Here is a 26,277-nt window from a genome sequence, read left to right on the forward strand (position 1 = left end):
AAAGTCCCCTTTAAAAAATTTATACTACCCCTGATTTGGTTTTTTTAGTTGTTAACAAAAGCATTCTAGTATATATATTTCTCAGGACCCAAGATACTTTACATTAATATTGTCTATACGTGTCTATGTTATTACAAAACAAAATACAATATAAAAATAAAACATAAAACATGATTCCTGACTTCTGTCATTCCACACAGAAAGGCTATGGTCCTTCTTAGATGTTAGCAAATAGTCCCAAACCCTTGAAATTTGATAACTGGGTGTCACCTGGGTGGTGTACATCAGTGTTTTCCTGATATATCAAAGATAATCTTATCTTATTCAGTATTAAACACTTTACATATTTTATTTTTTCCTGAAAGACAATATTTATGTATTGGATCATGTTTTCCTTTTGGTTTTTCCTTGTACTTTAACTATCTTTTCTCAATGGTACAGAGTTAGCTTTACTGCTTTTAGTGGTATGTGTGTGTATGTGTGTATATAAGTATGTATAGGTGTATTTATATATATATGTGTGTGTATATATATATATAATCCAAATACATGCACATATATAAAGTTTTATGTATATATATATAAAACTTGACCTTTGTTAAAACATTTATTTAATTGTCCCTTTTTGCCCTAAAAAATCACAGTCTAAGGAAGTCTTAACCTACATTAAAAAGTGCATATAAATTAAAATACAGCAAAAATATTTCATTTTACTGAGAATCCTCACTTTCTTCATAGGTCATAGAAACTTATGCAGCCATACTAACTACTTTCCTTCTCTCTTTATTTAGAAATTCTAATGGAAACAGCCATATAAAAATACTTTTCAAAGGTTTCCAGGGACTGTAAGCCTTCCTTGATTTGTAATTAAAAGTAAGTTTTATATGAAAACGAACATATGTGTATATATGCATGACTGGGACTTTATGCTATACACCAGAAATTGACACATTATAACTGACTATACTTCAATTAAAAAAAGTAAGTTGCAGGGTGATGTCAGCAAAATGGCAGAATAGGAAGCCCCAGACCCTCCCAACAGAGACATCCACTCAACAATAAATGGACCAAATTCCTTTGTGAGAAATTGAGAATCAGTTAAGAGGCACCTGCACTCCAGGGGAGCAGTGAAACCAGCCAACATCAAAGTTAGTAGGAAAATTTGTGGCACCCACTCTGCCAGGCTGGACTGGAGAAAACTCCCAACTCTTGGCTTTTCTCTGGTGAGGGAAAGAGAAGAATGAAGCATATATCCAACTGTTCAGACTTTTCAGGGATCGGCCTGTGGGACTGGTTTCTGTTTTGCCTGAAGCTAAGCACTGACGGGAAAGGGTGCCAGCTCCAGGGCAGCTGAGAATTAGGTGATGATTTGGATTAGCACACACTCTTTCTTAATATTTCCTCCCCCTAGCTCCGTGCAGAGAAAATCCCCTACTCCTGGCCTCTCCCTGGAGAGGGAAAGAGTTGGAGCATGTGTCCAATGTTTACTTTTTCTGCGGGGAGGGCTCTCTTCCTCTCTCTCTTTACCTTTATGTTTTCTTAGCTTTTAAAATCATGTCTCTTTTTTTTTTTTACATTTTTTTGTTGAGTGATAGTCATTTTACAATGTTGTGTCAAATTCTAGTGTAGAGCACAATTTTTCAGTTATTCACGAACATATATACATTCATTGTCACATTTTTTTTCCACTATGAGCTACCAAAAGATCTTGTATATATTTCCCTGTGCTGTACAGTATAATCTTGTTTATCTAGTCTACATTTTAAAATCCCAGTCTGTCCCTTCCCACCCCCCACCCCCTTGGCAACCACAAGTTTGTATTCTGTGTCTATGAGTCTGTTTCTGTTTTGTATTTATGTTTTGTTTTGTTTTGTTTTTTAGATTCCTCATATGAGCGACCTCATATGGTATTTTTCTTTCTCTTCTGGCTTACTTCACTTAGAACAACATTCTCCAGGAACATCCAAGTTGCTGCAGACGGCGTTATGTTGTCGGTTTTTATGGCTGAATAGTATTCCGTTGTATAAATATATCACATCTTCTTTACTCAGTCATCTGTTGATGGACATGGCTGTTTCCATGTCTTGGCTACTGTAAATAGTGCTGCTATGAACACTGGGGTGCAGGTGTCATTTTAAAGTAGGGTTCCTTCTGGATATATGCCCAGGAGTGGGATTCCTGGGTCATATGGTAAGTCTATCCCTAGTCTTTTGAGGAATCTCCATACTGTTTTCCACAGTGGCTTTCCTTGGTTCCCTCTCCCACTCTTAATGATTTAGATGTCTTCTTTTACAATTTTGTGTTTATTCTTTTTGTAATTCATGGCAGTTATCTCCTTTCCAGTTATGAGTTTCTCATTTTTGTAGCATCCTGCTTCTTTTCTATTTAGAGTAGACCTGTCAATATTTCTTTTAGCATGGGTTTAGTGTTGCTAAACTCTTTTAGTTTTTGCTTGTCTGTGAAGTTTTTTATCTTAATCATCTCTTTATTTTTCACTTCATGCTTTTTTTTTAATTGCGGCAAAAGAACATTAGGAACATAACATGAGATCTACCCTCTTAACAGATTTTTCACATGTAGAATGAGAGTAATATTAACTATAAGCACAATGTCGTACACAAGCTCTTTAGAACTTACTCATCTTGTATAACTGAACCTTTATACCTGTTGAATAGCAACTCCCCATATGACATACTTGTTGAAGATCATTTGACCGTAAATGCCTATATTCTCCTTTCTCAAGGTTGTTTTGGCTATTCGGTGTCCTTTGTGATTCCATATGAATTTTAGGATTGTTTTTTCCCATTTCTGCAGAAAAATACCAGAGATTTTGATAGGCATTGTATTGAATCTGTAGATTGCTTTGGGTATTATGGACATTTAAAAATATTGAATCTTAACATCCATTAATACAGGACTTATTTGTGTTTTCTTCAATATCTTCCAATAATGTTTTGTAGTTTTCAGTGTACAGATCTTTTATTTCCCTGGTTAGGTTTATAATTATTTCATTCTTTTTGACACTATTGTAAATGGGATTGTTTTCTTAATTCCCTTTTCATACTGTTTGTTGTTAGTATATAGAAACACAACTAATTTTTGTATATTGATTTTTGTATCCTGCAGCTTTACTGAATTTATTATTTCTAACAGTCTTTCAGTGGAATCTTAAGGTTTTCTGTATGTAAGATCTTGTCATCTGTAAACAGAGACAATTTTGTTTCTTCCTTTCTTATTTGAATATGTTTTATTTCTTTTTCTTGCCTTATTGCTCTGACTAGAACTTCTAGTACTATGTTGAATAGGAATGGTGAGAGTGAGCATCCTTATCTTGTTCCTGATCTTAGAGAAAAAGCTTTCAACCTTTCACCACTTAGTATGATGTTAACTGTGGGCTCGTCATATATAGACTTTATTGTGTTGAGATACATTCCTACTATCACCAAGCCTTTTACCTCTATTCTCTACCTCTCAGGCATCTAGAATATAACTGGGTCCTGGCAGTGCTCAGTGACAGGCAAGACAGAAGCCAGTCCCTTGGGCAGCAACCAGAGAAGATGGAATATTGGATGCACAGTCTAACTCTTTCCTTTCCCAGGGATAAACTGGGATTTGGGATTTTTTACCCACTTGCTTAAGGCTGAGTTACATGACCATGTGCATGCTCTTCCAAACTGCTGCCTTTGTTCTCAGCAGCCCCCAACCTGTGGACCTTTCCTGTCAGTGCTCAGATTCAGGCAAGGCAGAAACTAGTTCCTCAGGCAGTGCCCAGAAATATCAGAACTTAGGATATATTGTCCTGTCCTTTCATTCCCTCCCCAGGCTGATCCTGGGAATGGAGGGTTTCCTCCTGATTGTGTGGCACATTATCAGGGGGAGGGCTTACAGTGGTAGGGAATCTCAGACTTTCCTACTGGCTTCAATAGGGCTGTTTTTGCACTTGCTAGAAGCTTCTAAGCTGGTTTCTGGATGTCTCAGAGAATTGGGCTGTGAATTGTTGTTGAATCATTGTGTCCGAGGAGAGTAGGGCTTCTTATTGTCATCTTGTTGACATCATTCCATCTTGCCTTCATCTTAAAAACATTTATTAATTTGCTACTGCATATTGAGAGCTGTGCTAAACTCTGGAGATTCTGAAGTTACATTTCATTATACAGACTGCCGTAGGTGCTTTGTTCTTGTAACTCTGATTTTCTTTCTTTGTTTTCAGAATAATAACTTGTTTCTTCATCTTCAAGTTGTGACCGGTAAGTTCCTTTTCCTTTTGTTTTATAAAGCACTGGGGATCTGAACATGTTTCAAACTGTTACAGTCAATATTCCTACTGATGCTGAATTTATTTCATTTGTGAACAGTGGTACCCCTTTCAAGTTGGCTCTTGAATCTTTATGATACAATCCTAGCGGTAGTCTTTGATAATTTCTTATTTTCTGGATAGGATGTTTCAAACTCATCTTGTACCTTCCTTCCCTAGCCATGGGATCAGCCATTTCTTCAAAAATCTCTCTTCTTTTTTGGTGGGTAATGATATTTAAAAACTACAATGTTGGTGTTATTCCTTAGCATTTTAAATCAGTGATATAACATTCTTTCTCTTTCTTTCTCATTGTTAAACCATTCTGGCATCTATTGCTGTGAAACAAACCACCCTAAAGCTTAGTGGCTTAAAGCAACAATTTGTTGTTGTCTCTTAACAATTTTGTGGGTTAGCTGGACTCATCTGGGCACTTATTCCTTAGGGAGTCTCTTGAGATTGCAGTTAGATGGTGTTCAGACTGAAATCATGTGAAGGTTTGAATGGGGTGGATGTACAAGATGGCCTCTTCACTCATATGTCTGACACCTCAGCTAGGAAGGCTGGAGAAATTTGGGACTGGCCTGCCATCTATGTGTGTCTTCATTTAGTCTCTCTACAATGCCAGACTGAGCTTCCTCACATCATGTGGGTCTCAGAATTGTTGGGCATTTTGCTGTGGTGGCTAGGCATCCACCAAAATAAGTGTTCTAAAAGACCAAGGCAGAAACTACAGGTTTCTTCTGATCTAACCTCGGAAATCACACAGAATCACTTCCACCACAGTCTATTGGTTACAACAGCCAGCCAGCCCATATTCAACGTAGGGGGACACTATACTTGTCTAATAGGGATTCACGTGGTAATATTGTAGGGCCATACTTGGACGTTATCTATGATATACCATTTCTGTTAATAGCATCCTTTAGATCTAAATGCATGCAGTTGGATCATATTACTTTTCTTGGCGATATTTTTCAGAGGTGCCTCTACTACTTTTTCTAAGAATCAGCTCCCCGTTTTCTAATTTACCTATTTCTGTACTTTTTCATCAAACTCTTCCACCAGACATTTGTTTATCCTGCACACTTCTGTCTTTCAAGTCTGTTTAAATGTCACGTCTTCAGATAAACTCTGTGACTGTTTTATCTAAAATAACAACTTCTTTCTACCCCATTTCTGTCTCTAACTTTTTATCCTACTCTATTTTTCTTTACAGCATTAATCTCTAAATAACATTGTTACATAATGACTTGTTTATATGTCCACTTATTTACATATTTGCCTACAGTGTCTGGAATGTAATAAACCTTTACCAAATATTTGTAGGATAGATAATTGAATAGAGTGAACACTTTTACTCATCTTGCCTTCTTAAGAAATTTTTTTCTCAACCACTTTTGAGTTAAATTATGAGTTCATTTATTTCTATTTTTATTTAATAACCATAGTATTTAATTTAACAATACTTTATGACTGCACTTTTAATTTTTTTCTTTTCATGCTAGATTTATTTAGCAAGATTTTTTGATATTTCCAAGTGATTTGGGTATTTTTGTTGACAATTATCAGTTTCACTTTGCAATCAGAGAATGTTAGCTGTACAATGTATGTTTCTTGGCATTTATTGAGATTATTTTCATGAACTACTACTACATGGTAATTTTTTTTTTTTTTTTTTTTTTGGTAAATGTCCTCTAAAGTAAAGTTTAATTTATCTAATAAATAAACTTATTAATTGTACTACTCAAAATTTAGGAGAACTTGGTCAGTCTTTGTTTTGTAAAAAAGAGAGTTTTTTTCTAATTCTTATAACAAAAATCATTTTTCCATCAGTATTATCTTCTATTTCCTATATAAAAGTTAATGATTGTTTTATCTTTATTGAAATTAAATTGCTTATTTACTTTGTTTGAAATTAGTGTTACGATTTGCTTTCCTTTGGTCTGATTTTGCTTATTAAATCTTTGTTTCCTTTTGTTCTTAGAATTTTAATGTACAAATGTTAGGTGTGAATTTTGAAGTTGACTATTGTTAGATTTTGGCTTAATAGGAGAGTTCAGTTATTTTTTGTCCAAAATCTTTACAGTGATCTTATTTCTGTTGTCTTTCTTTTTTCATTTTGAATGTTTCTTTGTTGTTAGATTTCTTGTCTCTGATTTTCATTTTCTTTTTTCTGGTGATTGAAAGATAAAAATCTTGTTTGAACTTTAAAAAACAGTTACTTGAATTAAAAATGAAACTTGAAACTAAATCTTATCTAATTAAATTAAAGAATAAGAATTTTTGAATTCTATGTAAAATAAAGAATTGAGCATAATTTCCTTTCCGTTACCTTTTTTTTGATTTCCTAATGTAGTCTGGAGTTATACATGTTATTATTTTTGTTATTTGGTTATAGTTTTCAACCTTGTTTCTCTTTCAAGACTCAGTTTTGCTTTTTGCTTTGAATTTTGTAAACATAAATAACAAAGACTTAACAAATTGAACCCCAGTATTTGATATTCTCATCTTTTTTTTTTTTAAATAGACTTCCTCCCGTACACACACATACAATCTGAGTTTCAGTTGGTCACATATCCATTCAGCTAGAGATTTTAGTTTCTAATCTCCCTGTAGCTAAGTGAGGCCATGTGACTAAGTTTTGCTCAACTGGATGTAAGCAAAGTAATGTGTGCAATTTCCAGATTAATTTTATATAAGGAAATGACTTGCTTTCCACACCCTCTATGTCCCAATTTCCGTGGCCTAGATTGTACATATGACTGTCCTTTCCATCTTTAACCTTATTCGTGAGGACAACACTCTAGGGGATGGCAGAGCAAGAAGGTAGAAGGGATTTGGGTCCTCACATGACCTCATGGACTGTCTGCCTACTTACCAGGGACGGCCTTTCCTGTCTAGACTCTTATAAGAGAGAGAAGTAAACTGTAATCTTGTGTGAGCCATTGAATTTTGCAAGTCTTTTGTTTTAGTTTCTCAGCCTATTCCCTAATACATCATATTTTCAGGTTTTCATATTTTAAATTGCTTGAGATAGTCCTTTCATGTTTCTAGTTTCTCATTCTTTTTATTTTCTCTTAATATAGTAAAGAAATTTTTGTGTTTAATTTTTCAATTAGATGTATAGATGGACAGTATATTTGTTAAGCCATTTCATCATGTTATCTTGTCTGAATCGCCACATTTTTTTTCTCCCCAAATTCTGAAGATAGTTCTGGTTTTCTGGGTTCAGTGAGACAGGCCTGACTTTCTTTTTTATTCTTCAAAGGTAATCTATTTCTGCCTGAATTAAAAAAAATCTTATATTGGAATTTAAAATTTTGTTTACTTTATATTTAATTTAACCCATTTTATATAAATTTTGCCTGAAATTTGGTAAGCCTTTTGAGTTATCAATGTCTATGCTTTTTTTTCCCCCTCTGCTTCAGGGCATTACTATTTTTCCCTTCTAATAAATCTTTGATGATTACTTCTGCTCCCTTTCTCACTGGTGGTGACTATTTAAATATTGAATTTTCTTTTTCACTGTAGTTATCAAATTCTTGGGGAATTTCTCTAAGTTGTTACTGATTAAGTTGTATGCAGTCTTAATTCTGTACTTTACATGTTCCAGTGCATATTTTAATTATTTCATATTTTATTGTGCTTTCTTAAGGTCTTCTTTGCATTTTAATTTTTCTCTGCCAGGTCAGTTTTCATGTATGTCATATCTCTCATTTCACTGAGTCCATGATTTCTTATATTTCACTGAGATTAAAAAAACAATATAAGCTTTTATTTCTTGGGTAAATATTATTTAGAGGTAGACATCTCTATGTATTTTTAGGGTAATAGCTAAGTTCTTTCGTATATATCACAGAGGAATTTTATTTTAAAGGTCCCCTATTCCCCATTTCTTTCTGATGTTTTTAAACTTGAATGAAGAATTATTTCTTTGGGCCTGGTATTTGTCAAGTAACATGATAGTTTCATTCCCTTTGAGTTTATGTATTATTCACACCTTTATTGCTAGAATTCCCCCCCTCAGCTCTTAAGCTGACAACCAACTTCAAGAGCACAACCTCCAGCAAATTTCTGGTGTATAGCAGACATTCATGTAGGATCACTTTGTTCGATAGTGTGAGAAAATTTCTTCTTCTTTTAGTTTTTAATTCTTAAATTGTGAGGGAGTAAATTTATTTTTGGAATTAAAAATATTTTGAAATTTGGCTGATTTGTTTTAGATAGTCCATGAGCAGAGTAATGTCTGGAGGGCATTCTTCACTATGCTCTAACTAAAACCTTAATTTACCTCCAAAGAGTATACACCATGACCACCCATCCTCTGCCAAGTGTTTAGCACTAAACGTTGATGCTTCCTCAATGTGTGGCGAGAGAGAGAGGTAAATGTGAGCGTGGAGGGGAAATCTTCAGTATTAAGTCAACTGGTATGTTAGGACCTTTTCCAATTCGTTCCTATAAAGCCGAATAGGTGTTTTAGAGGTCATGTCAATGATTATTTTTAGATCCTATTGAAGCTATAATTAGGCGTAAATAATTAAACAACAGCTGATTTTTTTTTTTTACATGTTTCTATTGCCCTTTAACTCTCATCACTTCTTTTTCTTTTTATGGGACGATAAGGAAGTGTGTGTCAGTTTCCGTTAAGTCAGCATCATCATGACCTCAGTGTTCTAATATTTCACCTCAGTTTTGTTTTAAGCCTCTTTATGCTTTGGGGAGAAAATTTCTTATTCTTTTGATCTAAAAATGAATAGATGTGAACTTCAAGCTCAAAGCTGTGCAGAGCTGTCATCGGCATTCCCAAAGGTGCATAATTGCCTGTGGGAAAGACTTGTTTTGTCTGAAAATCCTCTGAATGTTCATGAAAATTTATAGAAGTCAATTTGGCGCCTCACTCTGGGTAGTGGGACTGTTTTTTAGGCTTCCCCAGAAGTAAGTAATGGGTGGAAATGGTCACTTACAGTGTCTTTACAGAAATAGTCCTACAAAGGCAAAAATGCATTAGAAACTTGGGACAGATACAAACATTTCTGACAAGCAGCTTAATCATAATACATATCCATTCTCTTCCTCAAACTTTTAAATACTTTGCTCACAAAAGCACGCAAAGTCTTTGCAGAACCTCTTACAGGCTTTGCAGGAGATTCCCAGGAACTTAGAGGGTGTATTTACCCAGTTTTGGATGCCACATATTCATAGTCTTCATCTAATCAGATTAATCCATTTAGCATTTTTCAGATGTGAATTACCTTCTGTATTTAGGCCCTGGACTGTCGCATTGTGGAACTGGCTTTTGTTCTAGCAGAAGTTCCCTCACTGACCTGATTTTTGCTCTCTCTTTCCCGCCTTGATCTTTCATTATTTTCATAGGTCCTTGTTCTCAATGCAGTGACTTGTCTTAATCTTGGCAACTGTGTTCTCTCTAACCCTCATTTGTCTAGTTTTGATCTGTAGTTCCAAGTTGGTTATCAGTTTCCAGCCTTTTCTAGTATCTAAACTCTAAATTCTGTTACCTTTGATTATCTGAATTTGGCTCCACTTCTAATTCTGTAGTTTTCAACTGTTGAAAGTCTTGGAATATCAGAACCACTGGCAAATTCATATGCAATGTATATGTGTGTTTAGGTGTGTTTATGTGACTACACTTCAATTTAACAAAATATAGATATTACAGAACATCCTAAGCTGTGTCCAAAAAATAACTACCCCTTAAATTAAAAAAAAAAAACAAATATAGATGTACTTTTCCATCATGCCCTTCTCTCTGTGACTTCCCTGAATTCTGTAAGTTCTGTATTTTAAAGATATCAATATTGCAGAAATAGAAGATTCTGCATTTCCTGCTGCTTGGATTGCCTCAGGATCTAACACAGGACCACATAGTTATGCATCTCCTTCTTCAAGTTAGGGATTATTTAAGAATCTTAAATAATCTTTGTTATACTACACCCCCAGCCCCTACTGCCTGAGAGGTAATAAAACTACCAAATTAAAAGTATCATTAGGTGGAAGAGGAAGGGATAGGAAAGAAGAGGATTGGAAGGCTTTCTATTTATTCTTGGGAAACTGGTGTATTAAAGAAATTACATTCTTCCTTTGACAAACTTATTTGCCACCTTTTTTAAGATGAAGGGGTTTTCTCAGTTTAGATGGTCTCTGGAGACTAATGACAGGGTTCTTTTTAGGTAAGTTAGTAATAATTCCTATCCTCATAACATTTTCAGTCCCATGAAAAATATATGAAGTCATCTTGTCCTTGTATGTTTCCTTTTTGGAATGTTGATAATATATTCAAGGGAACAAACAAGTCATGAAGGTACAGGGGCGTGACATTTAATAATTGGTGACCTTCATCTTGAATGGTCAGCACTTATTACAAACAGACAAGGGAAAAAGCCAGAGTAGAGAACCTTAACTCAGGAAAGAGAAATAGTGACTGGTAGCTAATGATGAGTCTTTTACAAAAGGTAACCATCACTGTGATTTTTAATTTAAATATATCTTAACATATTTATAGAATAATTTCTAATTCTTCTGCTGTATTTTGTTTTAAATAAAATTGAAAATCTTCCTTTCTTTGTGTATATTTAAACACTTCTAATTTTATTCTACCTGGTCTCATGTTTAGAACCCTTTGATGTTAAATATTTTGGTAAGTTAGCTACCTTCTGTTGGATCAACTGTTAGCTACTTACATTATAAAGTTATCATTTTTGCTTTAGTTTAGTTTGTTTAGTTAGCTTTTTTGCAAAATGTTTTTCATTTTGATTTTGCTTAGTTTGTCCTTTTACTTTCCAATACTCCATATTTTCTCAATTACTGTGATTTTTTCATCTTAATTGATCTATCATTGATCTCCTAACATTCTTACTGTCATTCATTATTAAGGTAGTGCCAGAGATGCACCTTGTGCTTTATATAGATTATTGAATACAAATGAATGGGTTACTGCTTGGGATAGAGCTATCTACCTTAGGGTATGATGTTTTCATAGTACCTGTGGTAACTGAATTGCTATGACGTTCTTAACTAATGGAGGTAAAAGGCTTTCATGGCAGAGGGCTATTGAGATGAAGTCACAGTACTCACTTCGTGCCGTAGTGATAGGAATGCTGAGTCTAATATTTACTTATTAGAGAGAAGTGATGTACCTTCTAATCTTTTGAAATTATATGTCAGCATGTATGATAGTCATAGGAAAATACATCTATAACCTTATATATTTCCTCACTGATTAATAGGGTAATCAAAAGAAAAATCATTATAGCTCAAAACCCCTAGGGCAGCTAGCAGGGACATTATGCTCGATTTGCAGAAAATCTTCCAAGCTTGCTTCTATGTACAGTAAAATGTTTTACTGAGCAAACTAAATCAATAAAGAGTAAGAAACGTAAAATGAGATAGGATACATATACTTAAAATTCTAAAGATGTTTTTTGACCTACAGCACGATTGGACAAAACCTAAATGATCAAAATTTGCATTACTCTTTGTAAGTTGTTTGAAAAAAATTAACTCAATTTTTAGTTCCAGAATTGAATTAAGGTATCTATATTTGTGCTGCAGTCTCAGTATTCTCCTAGGAGAGCAAATGAATCACAAAATAAACCCACCCCTTTAAACATAGAGCCAAGCCGTCACCAAGCACTTGGGCTGCAGTCTTCACCTTCCTTAAGCAGTGGAAGCCCTTGTGATTTTAAATCCAAGATTAAAAAAAAAAATATTTTGGAACTCTTCCTGCTGTGTGAAGTTTCTTGATTCTTTCTCATTGTCTTTGCCCACTAACCCCATAGATTTTTTTTTTTTCTTTTTACTGTGTCCTTGGGCACGTGCAGAGAAGAAACCATTAAATAAAGGTGGTGTCCTTGTTTGGTAATAGAGGCTGGTCTTGCTACCAGCTCGTGTCTGAAAGATCATCGCATTAGCATACTAACCGATGATTTTTTTTGTTCTGTCTTCAACATAATGGTTTTAAATTTAATATATTCAACTCATAGTCTCATTAGGGGCTGTGAATACGACATGGGTGTTTGTGGAGCATACATTAAACTCTGGTTTAATCATAATATACTGTAATACATGGAGTAAGGAGTTGGGCACGCTAAGAGGTTTCAGGAGCAAGAAAAGAGATGCACAAAACCTTTAATTTTATTAATTTAGAAAGCATTTTTCTTCTGGCAAATTTTGATTTGTTAGTTTCCTAAATTCTAAGTGAACTCTGCTTGGCAATGGAGAGTTATAGTGAATTTAGTCTAACATTCCACTCCTAGCCCATATTCAGCCCCTGTTAAAGTAAGTATTTAAATAATCTCTGCTAAGTTCCTATACAACTTGTTCTTATAGACTTTCCAAGTCCTCATAGAGTTTCCTAGCATGAAGACTTGGCAGGGGATTCTGCAAAGATCCATGGCCCTTTCTAAAGAAAACTGCCCTGTGCCCAGACTCTGCTGATGGAGAGTGCTAGGCAGACAGCTCTCGGCCAGCTCTCCTCTGCTCTCTCCTCTACTCCCACCTGTGGTTTTTCTGCATGTGGTTTAACGCCAATATGATTGGGCCTGATGGGCTTCTAACCCAAGGGCAGTAGGCTGGCAGATGACTAAAAGACGGATCCTTGTGGCGAGTTTGGTCCATGTAAAGTTTACCTGTGCTCATTAGTGCTTGCTGTGGGTGATGTCGGTTAGGAAGGTCAGAGGCAGTTAGCAGAGGGAGACAATGCTAAACCGCTATGGCCACAGTGGAGCCAAATCATGGGTAAACAGAAGCTATGAGAAGGCAACAGAGATACACAGAGGGTGAAGAGATTGGTGGTAGCAGGAAAAGAAAGAAGGAAATACTCACAGAAGAGCTGTCACATTAGCGATGGGCCACTAGGGTGAGATCCAGTTCCTGCTGCTCAGCTTCCCAGCAGCCTTCTGCTCTGAACCACCTCCCAGTTTCAGGCTCCAAGAGGCCAGCTCTACTCCAGTCCTGTTCTTCGTGAAGCCCAACTAGATGGTTTGGCTTTTCCTGGGTACCCCTGAGGCTAGTCGTGGACATAGTTTTTTTCTTTCTTATCTTACTGGTATGGTCCACTTCAACACTTTCACTTTGTGTACAAAAGAGTTCATATTTATTTTACTTTTCAAATTAATACCGGCTTGAGTATTCACGTACCCAAATTATTAGAAAGTCCATTATCTTATTCATGAAGTTTTCTTCTCTTTCATTGTATTGAAAATGACTCGTAACCTTGGTCATACTTCTAAACTCTCACGGAGAAAGGAAGTCTTTGTTTTCTGCTGACTTTATTTCTGTCACCGCCACATGTTGCTGCTCAAAATGGAAGGCCTTGCAATTTTCTCTGCATTCAGTTCACTGATGCGGTGCTGTCACTGCAGATGTACTAGTAACTTTCAGCATAGGGAGGGGGATGTTCTAGAGGTCTCTCCCCATAGTGTTAAGTCTGTCTGTGGTCACATTAGTATTCTCATTAGTGCAACTATATTAATCAATAAAGTTTTTAATAATAACAATAATCTTTATTAAAAGAGATGCAGTCATGAGCTCAATGTTTGTGTTTCCAGGGGTCTCTTTAATCTAACTTCTATGCAATTTTTGCCCATACTTCCTCTATGGAGAACAGCTCTCCACACCAAGGGCTATTAGTAAGAGTGGCTTTCATTTGGTTATATAAATATAATGCTGCACCCATTCCCCAAGGCTTGGGGTACCCGCTTGTCTTGCATATATGTTACTAGGAAATCCACTCATTAAAGAAGATATCCTCCTAGTTTATGCAATTATTAAAAAGGAAATATGCACACTAGATTCAAAAATCGAAAGATACAAAAGGGTTTATTTTGAAAAACAAATTTCTGTCTCATACTGTTCCCTGATTGTTTACTTCCTTTTTCCAGAGGTGTGTATATTTTATAATGATACTATATACATATACATAGACACATGCTACCATCCTACACATATAACTCTATGCTTTGTTCATTTTATAATCACAATTGCATAACAATATATATAAAGAAATTTCCTTATTCTTTTTAAAGGTGACATATATTCTGTCATATGCAGAGTATGATTTATTTAGTCATACATCTATTAATAAACATTTAGGTTTACCAATCTTTTGCTATTATAATGCTAGAAGATGTGTCTTTTATATATATCATTTAACACGTGTGTATAGCATATCAATAGGACCAACTTCCAGAAGTGTAATAGTTGGGCCAGAACGTAAGTAGGTAATTACAATTTGCAATTTTGGATACACATTTCAAAATCCTTCTCCATAGTTGTTGAAGTAATTTACACTCCCACACACTGTATATGAGAGGGCCTGTTTTACATACCTTTCCTGACCCTGTAGGTTACTAGATTTTTTTAATCTTTATTAACTTTTTGGAGAAAAATGAAATCTAACTATAGTTTTTATTTGTGTTTCTCTTAGTAAGAGTGCAATTGAACATTTTCCCATATGTTTACAAATCATATTTATTTTTCTGTAAACTCATAGTTTTTGCCTGGTTTTCCATTGAATTTTTGGTGTTTTTGCTGTTGGATTTTAGGATCTCTTTCTCTCTGTTATCTCTCTCTCACACACACTATAAAGAAATTAATATTTTGTTTGTAATATGAATAACAAATATTCCAATTTTTAACTGTTTTGGGAGGACACAGTGAGCTGTGTTTTCAGGATAATTATATTTATCAGTCTATATTTTCATGGCTTCTAAATTTCATGTTCTATTTAGAAAGCCTTTTCCAACCCAGAGACTATGAGACTAGCATTATGCATCCCACTGCCCATATTTCTGCCATTATCTGTATAGTAAGCCACCCACTACTTGAGATGACTTGAGTGAATCTCTGTTTCTTGTGACCTGAAAAGAATAACTTAAACTTGTGAGACAGTCAATAGGACAGAAAGAACATTTTAAAGGTGCATTGAACCATGATTTCCAGCAATGACATAGTCAGCAGGCAGGTCACCTTAGTGTGCAGGACTCACAGCTGTGGCAGTGTTTTTTTGAGCAAAGATTTGAACTCAGATACTCACCGAGACAGAGACAGAGTCTCAAATAGTAATAGCCCTGAAACAGGGACTTACTGGTGGGAAAATAGATGAACGTTTGATTTAGGAAATATTAAGCAAACATATTTAGAGTATGGACAACAGCAATTCAAACACATTTTTATCTACTTTAAATTTTTAATGTCTCTTTCCATCACATATTTCTGATGTATGTATTGAATAAATAATATGTGTAATTTCTATGTACATTAGTTTATTAGGCACCAAGAAGTTTAAAGAATTAGATGCAATAGTCTTTGACCTTCTGGAACTTAGAAGTTTACTTGAGAATTGATGAGTCAAGAAAATATGTATGTGTGAAACCAAGAATGTATTTGCAAGGATATGTATCAGCTAAAGCACTGCAAATTGTATTTATAGATGAGTAGAAGTCAGTGAGTTTTTAAAAGTGGGAAGTAGATTAAAGAGCAAAGATTACTCCTTTTACAAAAACATTTATCATTGTTGAAAGTTTAAACAGATGAGCAAAAAAAAAAAAAAAAAAAAAAAGGAGAGAGAGAGAGAGAAAAACATAACAGCACACCGGAGATCCACTTTGAGCATGTAGTGTCTCTTTCTTTCTCTGACTCAAATTACACATTATATACATTGTTTGGCAACCTTTTTTCATTAACAATAGGCTAGGGACATCTGTCATGTCATTGCATGTTCACCTAAAATATTTGTGGTGTTCTACTGAAGAGATATGCCATACTTATTTAGCCAATTCCGTGTTGTTGGAATTCTGGGTTAGTTTCTAAATGTTCAAGATTATAAACAATGGTGCTAAATATTTGTGTTTATCTTTATTTTGTTAGGCTACATTGAGTAACTGCAACTGAAGAGTCAAGTACCCTTTTTGAAAAAAGATTTTTGATATTCATTTATTCATTCATCCATCCATTCATTCATTCTTTATGCAGACAGATTACTCCGATTACACTCTCACCATGGCCTCATCAATACTTAATATCATCATTTATAAAAATCTGTATTAATCTGATGTACCAAAATAATGACTCACTGTAATTAGAATTTTCCAAGTTGCTAGTGAGACTAAATATCTTTTCACAAATATCTTTGCCTTATATATTTTGAGGGAGACAGTTTTTTTTTAACATTTTTTATTGAGTTATAGTCATTTCACAATGTTGTGTCAAATTCCAGTGCTGAGCACAATTTTTCAGTTATATATGAACATATATATATATTCATTGTCACTTTTTTTTTTGCTGTGAGCTACCGTAAGATCTTGTATGTATTTCCCTGTGCTATACAATATAATCTTGTTTATCTATTCTACATTTTGAAATCCCAGTCTGTCCCTTCCCACCCCTCACCCCCTTGGCAACCACAAGTTTGTATTCTGTGTCTATGAGTCTGTTTCTGTTTTGTATTTATATTTTGATTTTTTTTTAGATTCCACATATGAGTGATCCCATATTGTATTTTTCTTTCTCTTTCTGGCTTACTTCACTTAGAATGACATTCTCCAGGAGCATCCAAGTTGCTGCAGATGGCGTTATGTTCTCAGTTTTTATAGCTGAATAGTATTCCATCATATAAATATACCACATCTTCTTTATCCAGTCATCTGTTGATGGACATTTAGGCTGTTTCCATGTCTTGGCTACTGTAAATAGTGCTGCTATGAACACTGGGGTGCAGGTGTCATTTTGAAGTAGGGTTCCTTCTGGATATATGCCCAGGAGCAGGATTCCTGGGTCATATGGTAGGTCTATTCCTAGTCTTTTGAGGACTCTCCATACTGTTTTCCACAGTGGCTGCACCAAACTGCATTCCTACCAGCAGTGTAGGAGGGTTCCCTTTGAGGGATACAGTTTTTGAGTCAAGTGTTAGAGGGAAAAGTATAATTGTTTTGGGGCCACTAAGTGGTTAAGAGTTGTTTCTCAGATCAGTAAGTATTTTAAAGCCAGTCCTAACTTATAATTTTTAGTCATATTGCTTTTCTTCATTGGATAATACCTATTTATTGTAATGGAATGGAAAATATAAGAATAGCAAGAAGGAATGTAGTTCTAGAAAATTACAGCGAGAATTATATTTCCAGGACATTGGTGACAAAAACAAAGCAACTTGGGTTTCAAATTTTAATCATTTTTACCACCCCTACCTAACCGCACCTCATAGAGACGGAATGCACTTCTGATCATTGGCAAGTGGAGTGTGGTCCAGGCCGGCACTTCCATAGCCTTCCAGCATGGAAAGAAAGCCCCTTGTTCATGTTCTACATGATAGTCTGAAAGAGAATTCAGGGAGAAAGCAGGTTGTGTTGAATTCCTGATGTTTATATCCTAAGAGTGAAAACACATCCCTGTTGAGTTTGGGGTTACTCATTTTAGGTGAAAATTTTAAGCTGTCCATTTCACTTTCAGATGTTTCTGAAAGATGAACCAAAAATACTCCTGGTCACCCCAGTGTATGTATAGGACTCTAGGGACAAGAAGTTGAACCAGGCTAGAAGGTAGGAAATGGGTAACTGAAGTCACATGTGTCTGCCTGGACATGACCTGAGAAAGCGCTCTTGTCTCCTTTATTTCTTTATGTCTTTCATATTAAGACTGTCCCTCTTTCCTTTATATGCTGAGTCCCTGATCCCTGTTGTCATGGTATTTGGAGATGGAACATTTGGGAAGTAGTTATGGATAGATGAGATCATGAGGATGAGACCCTCATGGTGGGATTAGTGCCCTTGCAAGAAGAGACACCAAAGAGCTTGCCCTCTCTCTCTTTCATGTGACTCCTCTGAAGTCCAGGAAGAGCATTCTCACCAGAACCCGACCATGATGGCACTCTGATCTCAGACTTCCCACTGTCAGAAGAGCTGTGAGAAAATAATTTTCTGTTATTTAAGCCACTCAGTCTTCGGTATTTTGTTATGTCAACCTTACTAGATAATACAAGGGCTGACTAGTAGTTAAACAGACTTCCTGGGTTCTGCTCTGGAGTGGACCCGAGTCATCTCCTGATACAAATTTATAATTCACCCTGCTAAGGTTGAAGCCTAAACTGGCTTCTCAGTGGACAGTCGATAACCATTGCTTGTTAAAAGGTAGTAATGAGATAATAGAACTCTTCTGAATATATCTCTTCTGATAGTGAAATTAATACTTCAGATCCTGAAAAGTTTAATGATTATAGGACTTTTGATGTTTATAGCTTTCAAAAATTAGAGGTTAAAAAGTGTGGACATATTAAGGTACGAAAAACACTGAATAAGAATGGGGGGAGACAATGGAATATAAAATAAATAAGAAATACCCATATTTCTCATATTTGAGAAATAATGGCTTTTTTTAAAAGTAAAAATACTCTTGGACTCTTAATGTTGGCTTAATTATTAATAGTATAACACTTAGCTGAGCACATATATATTTTATTTTTATCAAAATGAAAATTTTAAAGTTTAAACTTCTATTAGAAAATCATTAGATTCATCAAAATGTAATCATTTATTCTCTGGGATCTGTGGACTCCCATTTGAGAAATACTGATATGAACAGAATGTTTGGATAAACTTCTAACAAGAGTATTTGATATAGAAAAATTAAAAAAAATTCTTCTTCATAAAAAATGAGTTAGAACCAAGTTCCCCATCCATAGTGCTACTCACTTCCTCAGATGTGCCACCTTAGAAAATTTTTGGCATGTTTTTCCTCCTCTACCTCTGCCATGCTTCTCCATTTGTCTTTCTTCCTTCCCTCCTGACTATCCTCTGCCTTCTCTCTTTCCTTCCTTTCTACTTTATTTTCTTCCCTTCTTCCTCTCACATACTGTGTGCCAGACAGTATTCCACATGCCCAAAGGAGCTTTTGTATTAATGGAGTGAGTGACAGTAAACCAATGAACAAGTGCATAGATAAGGTGTCGGATGCTGATAAACAATCAAGGAATATAAAGCAGGGTAAAGAGGAATAGGGGACACTGGGGGTGTTATTTTATAATTACCCATTCTATATAGGATGATCTGGGAGAACATCTTGGATAAAGTGGCATTAAACCAGAGATACAACTAAAGAGCGAGCACTGTAGGTAAAACTGGGAGAAGAGTATCCCAAGTGTAAGTTTAGGTGGGAGAGTATTTGGCATCTTTAAAGTGTCTTTAAAGAACAGAAAGGATTTTAGCATGGCTGGAGCTGAGTGAGTAAGACGGAGAGTGTAGGGAATGGTCTAAGAGACATCAGAGGGTAATATCACATAGTGCCTCGTAGGTCATTGCAGGGAATTTGGCTTTTACTCTAAAAAAGGTGCAAACTATTTCAAGGTTTTGCACAGAAATGATTGTCTCCATGGGTCCCTCACATTCCTGCACATCTTCAAAGGCATTAACAGATAATTTGCTCTGAATTGTCTTTTTAAGGATGTTTGCCTAGCAAGCAGCCTTGGAAGGTAGAGCTGTTTCCTTTCCTGTAGCAGGTTTGTTTATATTGCAGAATAATAAAGGCAAACATAGCTCCCTCTGGAAAGGAGGATAGGCAGGTTTACAGGAGCCAGGTATATAATATTGAGGCTTCCTGACTCCTATAACACAACCCACTGCATATACTGGCAGTAATACCTGTGTCCTCATAATATCCTTGGAGAACTGGGGCTTAGGAACTTATGCAACAATGTTGCATTAACTCCTTCTAGTACTGTGGGTAATGCATTGTCTTTTGTCTCTGATCCAGTAGTCTTGTGTCTCTGTCAGCATCTATAAACTGCAGCAGGCTACTTTATTAGCTTTCTAGTAGGTAAAATCTCAAAACTGTCATAGTTCCTGTCCTGTGAGATGATCTGACTTATGTGAAAGCACAATTCTGGCTGATGTGTGGAAAGTCAGGTGCAGAGGACCAACAGTAGAAGCAGGCAGGCTGGTTAGTAGGCTCTTGCAATAATCTTGGAGAGAAATAATGGTGGCTTGGACCAGAGGATAGAAGTAGTGATGTATATTGAATGTTAAACAAGGATTCAGTAATGAATTGGATGAAGCATGTGAAAGAAAGGGAAATGCCAAGGATGATTCTAAAATTCTTGCTCAGAGCAATAGGAGGAATGGATGGGAAACTGAAGAAATCTTGGGGTAGATGTGGAAGAGAACTAAAAAATGTATTTTGGTCATATTCAGTTTATTTTATTTTAAACTTTTTTGTTACCCCTGGCTTTATTGAGATATAATTGACATAAAGCATTATATAAGTTTAAAGTATAAATATGATGATTTAATATACCTAATATTGTGAAATGATTACCACAATAAGGGTACTTAACATCCATCAACTCGTGTGACTATAATTATTTAATTTGGTGAGAACACTTAAGATCTACACTCAGAGCAACTTTCATTGGTCAAGTATATAATACAGTATTGTTAACTAGAGTCACCATATTGTATATTACCCCCAGATTTATCCCCAGAACTTACTCATCTTCTAGCTAGAAGTTCACTTTGACATCATCTCCCATTTTGACCAACCCCTAGTCCTTGGCAACCACCATTCTACTCTCTATTTCTATGAGTTCCCATTTTCCTCTTTGTTTCTATGAGTTCCTTTTTAAAATTTTTTAGATTTCCTATATATGTGAGAGCATATGGTGTTTGCTTTTCTCTGCCTGACTTATTTCCCTTAGAATAATACCCTCTAGATCTATCCATGCTGTTGCAAATGTCAAAATCTCTCTTTTTTATGGCTAAGTAATATTCCATTGTGTGTGTATATACACCACATCTTCTTTATCCATTCATTTGTTGATAGACCCTTAAGGTGTTCTCGTATCTTGACTATTGTAAATAATGTTGCAGTAAATATGGGAGTGCAGACATCTCTTCAAGATAATGATATCTTTTCCTTTGGATATGTACTCAGAAGTGGATTGCTGGATCATACTGTGATTCTATTTTTAAGTTTTTGAAGAACCTCCATAATGTTTTCGATAGTGGTTGCATGAATTTAAATTCCCACTAACAAAGCACAAGGGTTCCTTTTTTCCTGCATCCTCACCAGCGTTTGTTATCACTTGTTTTTTTTTTGATAACAGCTATTCTAACAGATGTGGAGTGATGTCTCATTGTGGTTTTGATTTGCATTTCCCTCATCACTAGTGATGCTGGGTATCTTTTCAGGTACCTGTTGGTTATTTGCATGTCTTCTTTGGAAAAATGTCTATTAATATCCTTTGTTCATTTCAAATTGGATTACTAGGGTTTTGTTTTTTGTTTTTGTTTTTGTTTTTTTTGGCTACTGAGTTGTAGAAATTTCTTATATATTTTGGATATTAACTCCTTATCTACTATATGGTTTGCAAATATTTTCTCTTATTCCATAAATTGCCTCTTCATTTTGTTTATTGTTTCTTCTGCTGTGCAGAAACTTTTTAGTTTGATGTAGTCCCATTTGTGGTTTTTGCTTTTGATGCTTATGTTTTTGATGTCATATCCAAAAATTATTGCCAAGACAAATATTAAGGAGCTTTTTTGTTATGTCTTATTCTAGGAGTTCTATGATTTCAGGTCTTACATTTAAGTCTTTTATCTATTTCAAGTTAAATTTTGTGAGTGGTGTAAGATAGGGGCCCCATTTCATTCTTTTTCATGTGAGTATCTAATTTTCCCATTGCCATTTATTGAAAAGACTGTTCCTTCCCCACTAAGCATTATTGGCTCCCTTGTTAAATATTAGTTGACCAAGTATGCATGGGTTTATTCTGAGATCTCTACTCTATTCCATTGATCTATGTCTCTGTTTTTATGCCAGTGCCATACTGATTTATTTCCTATAGCTTTGCGATATAGTTTGAAATCAGAACATGTGAAGCCTGCAGTTTCGTTTTCTTTCTGAGGATTTCTTTGGCTATTTGAGTTTTTTTGTGGTTCTATACAAATTTTAGGGTAGTTTTTGCCATTTCTGTGAAAATGCTACTCAAATTTTGATAAGGATTGAATTGTAAGTATAGATGACTTTGGATAGTGTGGACATTTTAACAAAATTAATCCTTTCTATGAACAGGGAATATCTTTACATTTATTTATGTCTTCTTTGATTGCTTTCATCAATAGCTTTCATTATGCAGATCTTTCACATTCTTGATTAAATTTATTCCTAGGTACTTTATTGTTTGATGCTACTATGAATGAATTTATTTTTTTTCTTTTTTCATATATTTTGTTGTTAGTGTATAGAAGTACAACTGATTTCTCTATGTTGACTTTGTATCCTGCAACTTTACTGAATTTATTAGTTCTAAATTTTTTTTTGCTGGGGTCTTTAGGATTTTCTGTATGTAAAATCATATTATCTGCAAACAAAGATGATTTCACTTCTTTCTTTCCAGTTGGATGCCTTTTATTTCTTTATCTCGCCTGATTGCTCTGGCTAGGACTTCCAGTACTATGTTGGATAAGAGTGGTGAGAGGCAGCAACCTCATCTTGCTCCTCATCTTAGAGGTAAGGCTTTGAACCTTTCACTGTTGCATGTGATGTTAGCTGTGGGGTTGTCCTACATGGCCTTTATTATGTTGGCATAAATTCTTTCTATACCCAATTTATTGAGAGTTTTTATCATGAAAGAATATTGAATCATCCTTGCATTCTAGGGATAAATCCTGCTTGATCATGGTTTATGATCCTTTAAATGTGCTGTTGAATTCAGTCTATAGTTTTCTTTTCTTGTAGTGTTCTTAATTGGTGTAACAGGGTAATTCTGGCCTGGTAAAATGAATTTGAGAGTGTTCCTTCCTCTTCAATTTTTTGGAAGAGTTTGATAAGAATTGGCATTAATTCTTATTTAAATGTTAGGTAGAATTCACCAGTGAAACCATTAGTTCTGGGCTTTTCTTTGTTGGGAGGTTTTTGATTACTGATTCAATCTCCTTACTAGTTATAGGGCTGTTCAAATTTAAACTTATTTATGATTCAGTCTGATAAATTTTATGTTTCTACGAATTTATTTATTTCTTCTAGGTTTACAATTTTTTTGGCACATAATTGTTCATAGTAGCTTCTATGATCATTTGTATTTGTGTGATATCCATTATAATGACTCCTCTTTCTTTATGGTTTTATTTGAGTCCTCTCTCTTTTTTTTTCTTGGTTAGTCTAGCTAAAAGTTTGTCAACTTTATCTTTTTAAAAACTCAACTCTTTGTTTCATTTTTCCTGTTGTCTTTCTCATCTGTATTTCATTTATTTCTGCTGTAATATTTATTATTCCCTTTCTTCTGCTAACTTTGAGCTTAGCTTGTTCATCTGTTTTTAGTTCCTTAAGGTGAAAAGTTCGGTTGTTTATTTAAGATTTTTCTTTTCTGTTAATGTAGGCATAAATCACTATAAATTTCCCTCTTAGAAGCATTTTTGCTGCATCTCATAAATTTTGGTATGTTTTATTTCCATTTTTGTTTGTCTTAAGATACAGTCAGCCCTTTGGATCTGCAGGTTCTACATTCATGGATTCAACCAACTATAGATCAAAAGTATTTTTAAAAATTCCAAAAAATTCCAAACAGCAAAACTTGAACTTGCTGTGTGCCAGCAACTATTTACATAGCATTTATATTGCATTAGGTATTATAAATGATCCAGAGATGATTTAAAGTATATGGGAAGATGTGTATAGGTTATATGAAAATAACAGGCTAGGATGGATGAAAAGGAAAAAGAGACCATCAGTGAAGTAGGAGAACCAAGAGGAAGTAGCATCCTGGAAGCCTTATGAGGAAAATGGGGAGTGATCAATTGTGTTAAAAGCTGATGATAAAATAAAGATTAGGGATTTGCCATTGCATATAACAATGTTGTGGCAATTGGTGACTTGATATAAGCGGTTTCTATTAAGTGGTAAAAGCAAAAACCTATGTGAACTGGATTAAAGAGAGGTTGAAATTCAGGACAGAAAATTAAGTTTCTGAACAGTCTGGAATAGAGAATATGCAATAACTAAAGAAGAACTTGGAAACAACTTTTTAAAGATATTATAATATGTTTGTATGATAATGGTTTTGATCTAAGAGAGAGGAAAAATGATAATGGAAAAGAGGGAGGGAGAATAAATGTTGGAGTGATGTCTTTGAGTGGGTAAGAGGAGATTGGCCCCAGAGACCAGAGGAGGGGTTAGACTTGGAGAAGAGCATGGGCTGTTCATTTCTAGCATCAAGAAAAAGGTAGATGTAAGAGCAGTATGGCAATAAGAGCTTGAGAAATTTCTCTTAGGATATCATCTGACTTTTCAGAGAAATAGGAAACGAGATTATCAACCTAGAGGGCATAGTGTTGGAGATTTGAGGACAGGAAAGGCATGGAATAATTATCCAAGTGAATAGAAGAGTGAATGGACTAGAAAGGCAGATTGATTGCTAGGCATCCTCTTGAGGTTGAGGATTATGAAACAGAAGAGAGAAGGGTGAGCATGGTTGTATATTTCTCTTCAGCTCCATTCAGTTATCCAGGTGCAAGGGTAAAGAGCGTGGGGAGCTGGGCTTAAATAAGCACCAGGATTTAGCCAGGTGAGTATAATGGAAAGAGAGAGGAGGGTGGGTAGTTGGGAATGGGAAAGAGTGATTATAATTATGAATGGTGTTATTTAAATTGTGTAGGCAGGGAGGTGAGAACCTAATGGAGATGAGGGACAATTAATGGTTTCGGGAGATCAATGCATTGTAGGCAAAGGATTGATGGAAAATTTATTTGAGGGCAGGAGAATAAGTGGGGGGTTTTGGTTGAAGTGTTTATGGAAGAAAATCAGATCTAAGTGCAGATCTGTTTCATCTAATCCACTTTGAATTCTGTTTCTTGATCTTTTTACATACATAACCCAGTTGCGTACTCAATTGTTCGAACTCTTTTTATCACCTTCTCTGTTCTGTAAACTCTCCTGCGCACAGAGAGCAAGAAGCGTCTTTCTGAAGAGTCATTTTGATCTTGCTGCTCAAATCCTTAGAAGTCTACAATCATTCCAGTCCATTCTAAAATAAAAATTTGATGTTCTTACAAATAATATCCCCATAACTTCTTACTGTGGCCCTTTCTACTCCATTATTTTTATTTTTTTCATTTTGCATTTATAAACACAGTGTATTTCCCAGGAGTTCTTTCAATAAGAAAGGAATAGTTTTCTCCCTTTATCTCCTACTGATTTGTCTTATGAAAAAAGAAGCAGTTTAGGTCTAAAGTTTCTCTTCTGCTGATCTATGGCTCTTTGTAGTATCTTTTCACCACCTCTCCAGAGTAATTGCACCACAATCCCAGACCTTGATCTCTAAATTTTGCTTTATTTCCTCCTGTGATATCTAATAGGCTCAAAGCATAGAGAGTTAGGTTTTTTATTTTATTTTATTTTACTTTTTTAATCCAAATGTGTGGTTAAGATTCAAAAACACAGTCTTCAAACACAGAATGGGCCTTTGTCTTTCTGGTCCCTCTGGCAATCCATGCCCATTCCTTTTGATGTGTTATCAAGGAATTCCAGATGGAATCCTAACACTTTTTTTCTTTCTTTTTTTTGTTTTTTGGCTTTCATCACGGTACCTTGCTCTAGGCTCAGTGTTCTAACTGGGTGTCTTTCCTTTTAAAGAGACAAGTATTAGGGCCCAAGGCTATTATTTTTTTCTCTACTGATTGGTTATTCTGAGTGATTAGTTATTCTCATTTGACTGACCTCTTCCATAGAACCTTGGGACTAGTGGCACTTGGGTAATTTTTTATGTAATAGATCTTAAAATGCTTTTTTTCTTGCATCCATTTCTCATCATATTTTTAGGGCTTTCAGGTAAACCATTTCTCTGCTTACAATGACAATTTAAGAACTGATGTGGGCTTTTTTTTTTTTTTTGATGTTTTTGGAGAGAGCTTCAGGCTCAATAAAGCTAAGTTCTGGTGAAAAATGGTACTTTTGATTTTTGGATGATCCTTATGAGGTCT

At 35.2% G+C, this 26,277-nt stretch overlaps 1 long non-coding RNA gene across 16 annotated transcripts in view; it reads left to right on the forward strand.

Moving 5' to 3' along the window:
- The window catches only part of LOC105068683 (uncharacterized), a 194,464-nt gene that overhangs the window by 94,284 nt on the left and 73,903 nt on the right, over window positions 1-26,277 (forward strand). For 7 of the 16 annotated variants that reach the window (XR_012511678.1, XR_012511674.1, XR_012511689.1 and 4 more), the window contains exon 4: window positions 22,698-22,810. The exons of 3 other annotated variants lie outside the window; for them this stretch is intronic. This is a non-coding gene — a long non-coding RNA (uncharacterized LOC105068683). Of the gene's footprint in view, window positions 1-791; window positions 874-4,210; window positions 4,248-22,697; window positions 22,811-26,277 lie in introns of all 16 variants that reach the window. 6 more of the 16 variants (XR_012511687.1, XR_012511688.1, XR_012511685.1 and 3 more) reach the window with 4 other exon arrangements.

This window comes from Camelus bactrianus, chromosome 2 (assembly GCF_048773025.1).
Source record: "Camelus bactrianus isolate YW-2024 breed Bactrian camel chromosome 2, ASM4877302v1, whole genome shotgun sequence".
Classification (NCBI taxonomy): Eukaryota; Metazoa; Chordata; class Mammalia; order Artiodactyla; family Camelidae; genus Camelus; species Camelus bactrianus.